This window comes from Solanum tuberosum, unplaced genomic scaffold (assembly GCF_000226075.1).
Source record: "Solanum tuberosum cultivar DM 1-3 516 R44 unplaced genomic scaffold, SolTub_3.0 scf00282, whole genome shotgun sequence".
Lineage (NCBI taxonomy): Eukaryota > Viridiplantae > Streptophyta > Magnoliopsida > Solanales > Solanaceae > Solanum > Solanum tuberosum.
Window position 1 is genome coordinate 766,018 of NW_006239209.1, and position 7,328 is coordinate 773,345.

A 7,328-nucleotide genomic window follows, 5' to 3' on the forward strand; every position below is an offset into this window, starting at 1 on the left:
CTTGATAACATGTGGCAGACGTGAGTACGATCAACTTTGGTGGTTATTGAGAATAGCTTTTGTTGTAGTTAAGTTTACATACAACAATAATTATCACTCGAGTATTGTGATGACTTCATTGAGGCATTGTATGGGAGGATGTGTAGATCACCCATAGGGTGGTTTGGGGCTGAAGATGTAAAACCTTTGGGAGTTGATTTGGTGAAGGATGCTCAGGACAAGGTGAGAAGTATACAAGCTAAGCTTCTAGCAGCCCAGCGTCAACAAAAAAAAGTATGCGGGACAAGTATCCCCAGTGATTCAACAATTCAGATACTACTCTACTCTTACTTTAGCCAGTCTTTCCTAGTTTATCACTCGGGGACGAGTGATGGGTAAATTGGTATCTATTGTAACGACCTGATTCCGTCGTTAGGGAAAAGCCAATGAGGAAAGAATTGGACCAGAAAAACTTTTGAGTAGTAACTTGAAAATTTCTAGCCTAGTCCAGATTTGAACGCAATCGGAGTCAGGCGAGTCTAGGGAAATCTGTTTATGAATAAGAAGTGTAATAATGAAATTGATTGCGTGAGTGGATAGCTAAGACGTTAAGGAACCCATACGAATTTACAGAATTGAATTCGGGCGAGTAGAACTCCCGAAATTGATCTTAACGTGAATGGGTATTTTTTGAGTGTTGTGGGATGAAGGTGTGTTGTGAAATGGGGGTTTGGAGCTCTTAATTCGATATTCTGTTTTCGTGCAAGCCGATGTGGTGGGATTATTCTCGCAAGGGCGGGGCCGCAATAGCGGGACAGTCGCGATTTAAGTTGAAAATAAACCCCAAAATCGTTTTAGTCTGCAAGTTTCGACTTTGAGAGCTAGGAGACGACCCTAAGTGCTTTCTTGACAGTTTTCCACCATTCTTGAGGCTAAAGGTAATGTTTTAACTTTCCGAATCTATTTTTTGATCTGTAGAATGTAAATTCATGGGTGATTATCGATGGGGGAGGGTTTTGATCTGGAAATTATGGTGGAAACAACTCTAATCTGGGTATTTGGATCTTCGATTTGGTTTAGGGTTATTGGGTTTGTTATAATTCGGATAATTAGACCTTTGATTGTTGATCCTTACATATATAATTGTTTGTAGACCTAGAATAAGCAGAAAGAATTCGGAAAGGGAATATTCAAGTGCCTTAAGGGATTCAAGCTTGGATTAGAGGTAGGTGATGGTTGTGATTTCATGTTAGTATGATATATGTTTGTAATTGCTGATTATAATGCATGTATGTGAAAGTTTCATTATTGATCACCCTAATCGTAAATGAGGATAATTGAATAATTGTATACCATGAATCACCTCTTGTTGTATGATTATGAGAATATACATTGTGATTGTGATTGTGGTTTGTTGAATGGATCGGGTGTTACGTTCCAACACACTAACTTGGATCGGTTTCCACATTTCGGCATAAATATGGGATCAATTGCCACGTTCCTGCATAAACATTGGATCTCAGGGACCACGAACCGGTACACTAATAGTTTGGGTTGGGTTCCATGCAAGGACTATTAAATTGTGTTCCGTGAGAGGACCATTGAATTGTGTTGTGTAAATACTTGTGATGATTATGTTCATGTCTAATGATGATTAATATTGGAAGACTGTATGCTGCTCTAAAATGATAACCAATGTGTATTGTTGATAACGTGGAATGCTACATTGATCCTGAAAAGATGACTAATATTGTATATGTTTGGTATATGTCTGTTTATGATGTTGTGGTTACTTGCATGTGTTTCACTTATTGGGATAGTCGCGTGATCCTACCAGTACATTGTGGTTGTGTACTGATACTGCACTTGCTTGTTCTTTGTTGAGTACAGGGCATCTTCAGGCGGCTATTGATAGACCTCAGCTAGGTGACTATTGAGCGTGACCGGATTCAAGGGTGAACCAGTTCTTTCAGGCTGCTATGGATCTTTCTTGTTTAAGTCCACTCTCTTCGGATTCAAACTATTTGTTAAAGGTATTTGTTTAGTTTCAGGGTTGTACCCCTTGTTCTTAGACTTGTCGTTCGTAGAGTTTTGGTACAATGACTTTTAGGTTCTAGGGGTTGAATTTCCGCATTAGTTTGGTTAGTTAATTGCTTAAACCTTTGGAGTTTATGGGGACTCCATTTTTATTGTCATTTAAACCTACTTCTGTATCTTTAAATGCCTTAATTTTTTGTTAAGTTGTTAGTTGGGTTGTAGTAATGGTTCTCCAACCGGAGAGTTAGTTGTGGGTGTCAATCACAACGGTCTGGGTCGTGACAAATGTAACAAGAACAAACAACAAAAGCTCTATTATAGCACTAATATATATTATTTTAAATGTTCATTACTCAAATTGTTAGCAAATTATGTATAAATTTAAATGGACTGTACTTCTAGTGTGATTCCCCCTACTATTGATTGTTTGTAAAATATAAAAATGTGCCAAGTTCGACTACGAATAGATGTACTTTTATTTTACTATAGTATACAAAATTATTTATATTCGATCATATAGAAGTTTGTACTTTACTATCATTATTATTTAGTTCTTACAAGTTGTACGCCCAATTTTGTTACTAGTAATTGGCTATCATACTAAAGATAGTGACATTCTGTTGCGCTCAAATTTTAAGTCTACCTCTAATATTCGTCACATTCATTTCTCGATTCTTTATTTCATTTTTAAATAAAGTAAAAAAAATATTGAAAAAGGGAACTCTCCTAATTAAATTATTAGAAAAAAAGGCACACCGATCTATATATACTCATGCATGTTTTTCATAGAGCATGGTAAAAATTATGAATCTTTAAATATGTGCAAGTTTAAATAACACGATAAGTTGAGTATTATTCACTACCTTCGTTCACTTTTACTTGTTCATCATATTAAAAATAGTGTGTTACTTTTATTTGTTTACTTAAGCATATAAAGAGAAAGATAATTTTTTTTATTCTTAATATTAACTATTCATTTTCTCAAATTATTTCCAAGTCCATTAAGACTATATATAAATTAATATGAATATTATAGTAAAATAATCACATCATTTGTGTTTTTTTTAAAAGAGTGCAAAGTTTATCTGGAATAAATAAAAATAAATTGAGGAAGTATATAGTTAAAATAGAATATTTTTTTGATGTTTTAATTAGAATTTTATGGTTATAAATTAAAGAAGAGTTATAATAACACCAAAAACTAATTTTGAAGTTAAAATCATTATTTAACAAAAAGGACAAAACGCTGCATGAATTGCCAACTATTCTGGCACACTCACATTAATAGCACTTTCTTGATAAATCAAATAAGTTAAAGTAATTAACACTAATAGAAAGACATGAAAAATGTGAAGTGGTGAGCTCCCATGAAGTTTATGATTAAACGTTCACATGGATAGTAAGTTTATTTGTGCGTATCTGTTATAAAAGACCCAAATTGGAAGAAAATACTCAATTCTCAAAATCATGACAACTTCTCCTCCCAAATATTTACAAGAGGATAGCCTAAGTGAAAAGCGTAAGAAATTACTTTCTAACCTACCAAAAGAAAAAGGATGGGTTGGATCATATATTTACAATTATCAAGGTTGTTGGACAACACCAAGATTGATTCAAGGTGTGATATCATGTCAACAACAATTTCAAGCGGAAGATAGTGATATCATTCATGCTACAACTCCAAAATCAGGAACTACTTGGTTAAAATCTCTTTTATTCACTCGGATGAATCGAGTGAAACATTCTATTTTTGAACCTAATCACCCTTTACTTGTCAAGAACCCTCATGTTCTTGTTCCATCCTTGGAGCGTATACTCTATGTTAATGGTCAAGTCCCTGATTTATCAACTTTCACTTCATGTGCCCTTTGCTTCATTGCCAAAATCAATCCTGGATTCAAGAACAAAACGTATTTACTTGTGTAGGAATCCTAGGGACACTTTTATTTCGATGTGGCATTTTGCAAACAATTTAAGACTTCATTACCAAGATACCAATTTCATTAAAGAAATTTTGATCTGTTTTGTAAGGGGTTGAGCCTTTATGGCCCATTTGAAATCACGTGTTGGATTATTGGAAACAAAGTGTAGAGAATCCTAACAAAATACTTTTCTGTATGCATGAAGAAATTAAAGAGAAACCAAAAAATCAACTTAAACGCTTGGCTGAATTCTTGGAATGTCCACTTTCCATAGAGGAAGAAAATTGTGGAGTGATGGACGAAATATTAAGAATGTGTAGCTTTGAGAATTTGAGCAACTTGAAGGTGAATACAAATGGAAAGTTGTCCACTGGAGAGGAAAATAAGATGTTCTTTCATAAAGGAGAAATTGGAGATTGAAAAAATTATTTTATTACAGAGATGAGAGATAAACTCAATCATATTATTGAAGAAAAGTTTCAAGGATCTGGATTTAAGTTTTCATATGTTTAATTAGGCATTAATATTCTATAATTCCAATTGAATGCAATTATTTATTTAAAAATCAATGTTCAGTAGTTGTGTTTGAGAGTGATGTACCAAGAATAGACAACAAAAATTCTATTATTGTATTGATATTGTTTTATTCATTACTCAAATTTGTTGCAAATTTAGTAGTGTCAATGAGGTTGGAGACATTAAGTTTTCTTTTTGATTTTGAGATTATTTAAGTCACAAGTATTGTTACAAATTCCAAATCAAGAATTGAGAGCTCAAATTTTATATAATTGATTGTCACACCCCAAGCCTACATCCTGGACTTTATCTTGATCAAGCCATATTCCCTACAGGATCATCACTTTTTTAGTAGGTTCACGGTGGAAGTAGAACCTGCGCCGAACACGGTGAATTGATTGTCGTACCCGTATGTTCTCCACATACAAGGAGTCTCTTTTAATCATTTTTTTCTTGTGATCCTTTCGACAGTAGGCACCATTTTATTACCATTTGATTTAAGGAAATATGCATGCCTCTCCCTGAACAATTCTCCAAATCACTTAGCAATCGAATTAAATATGGATGTAACGGGGTACTCTCTCGCTTCTATCAACATAGCATTGAGTGACTCGATAATATTTGCGGTCATCACATCATACTTGTTTCTTGGGAAATGTGCTCTACTCTACTTTTCACGACCAACTTCATGCTCAAGCACGACGGCTGACTCGTGGCATTTGTCTTTGGATTCCGCAAAATGATAGTTGAACTCCTCAAAAGAATATGTCTTTGTCGAGTTGTAGTATAGATAGAGGAAATTCCCACACTAGTGATTTACCCGAATATTTTCACTGAGGTCCCTCATGTAATATCCGTGATGAGAATGATTGTAAACTTTTTGAGTTTTTGACCAAAAATATCCTTAAACTATACCCTCACTTAAACTAAATCCTTAAATTATTTTTCTAAACAAAAAACATCCCTCAATTATTTAAAATTTGATAATTTTCATCCTTTTTGTTAAAATTTATCAAAAATTAACAAATTCTTCACAAAAACATGTACAATTCACACTACTCTCAACAAAACTCTCTAAATCACCCCAATAAGCCAATTATGTTCATTCTACATACATCTAATATAATATTATAATTTCTTTAGCAACAACATTTTACATTGTCTTCCTTTTAATTAGCAATTTTTATTTTTATTTACTTTTTCATTTTGATTTGATATCAAAAAATTATAAATGAAAATGTTTACTTTTCATTGAATCTGGAAAAAGTGGTGTTGATCGGAGACTTTTACTTCTAATAATGAAAAACGAAACTTGAGTAATAGAGATCAAAATTAGTTGAATCTTGATTACCTCAATTATTAATTAGCCTCAAAAAATTATTGATCTAACGATATTTTAACTTTGTAAGGTGAAGATGGTGTGAAATTAAGCTCCAACTCCATTCAGTTGGTAAAGGAGAAGAGCAGATCATGTCTCCTCGTAGATACACCATCCTAACATTGTTTTTTGACAGTAAACACGAGTCTCATTTTTTTATTTTTTGTGGATGCTTTTTCCAACCGGTAATAATATTATAGAATTTTTTTGGATGAGAATAGTATGAATTGCATATGTTTTTGGGTGGAATTCGCTATTTTTTTGACAAATTTTAATTTGGGGATGAAAGTTGTTAAGTTTTAAATACTTGGAGGATGTTTTTTTGTTAAGAAGGATAATTTAAGGATGTAGTTTAAGTTGGGGGTATAGTTTAAGGATATTTTTAGCCAAAAACTCTAAACCTTTGCAATAACATTGGCAATGCTCTTGTGTCTACTAGAAATAAAACACAAAACTGATTTATCGACAATAATATCCTTCAACTTCTCAAAGAAGAATGTCCAAGATGCATCTCTCTCTTTGTCCACGACACAAAAGAAAATTGGATAAACATGATTCTCCATATCTTGTGCAATAGCGCTTAGCAGCACTCCCTCGTATTTACCATGTAAATGAGTGTCGTCAACCACAAATATTTTTCTCATGTGTGAAAATTCCTTAATGCAAGCACCAAAAGCTAAAAAGTAATACATGAATATATGAGTATCCCCGCTTACCATGATACAATAGCTAGAACCAACATTAAGAGTGTCGATCATATATGAAAAAGCGGGTAAGCATGAATATCTGTGTTCCGCTGTCCCTCGCACCATTTCCTTGGCAATCACACCTCCCTTCCAACATTTCCAATAGCTTGAACTACAATGAAAAAAAAAACAAAAATAGTCCTTTGTATCTCTTTAACTGTCATGATCCAGACCATCGTGATTGGCACCCACACTAATTAACCCTCCGGTGGGAGAACCATTAATACTAACCAAAGAACCAAACAACTAAGGCATTTAAAGATACGAAAGCAGGTTTAAATGCTAAGGAAAAGATAGGGAGTTCCCATAAACTCCAACAAAAGTCTAACAACTAAACTAACATTGCGAAATAACACCTAGAACCTGAAAGTCAATGTACTAAAACATCTAAGGTTCAACTATAAGTCTAAACAAGAAGGGGTACAACCCCATACTAAACATAAGAAATCTAAAGAACTAGTCTAAGTCCGAAAGGTGGACATAAACTGAAAGAGAACTCATGGCAGCCCGGAAGAACTGGCTCACCCTTGAATTCGAAATGATCACTGATCTTCTAAGCGAGGTCTGTCAATAGTTGCCGGAAGATGCCCTATACTCAACAAAGAAAGAGCATGTGCAGTATCAGTACACAACCACAGTGTACTGGTATAATCACGCGGCTATCCCAATAAGTGTAACATACATAAGCCATTACAACATAAAAATAACATGCATACACCGAACATATACAATATCAATATCATTTACGAA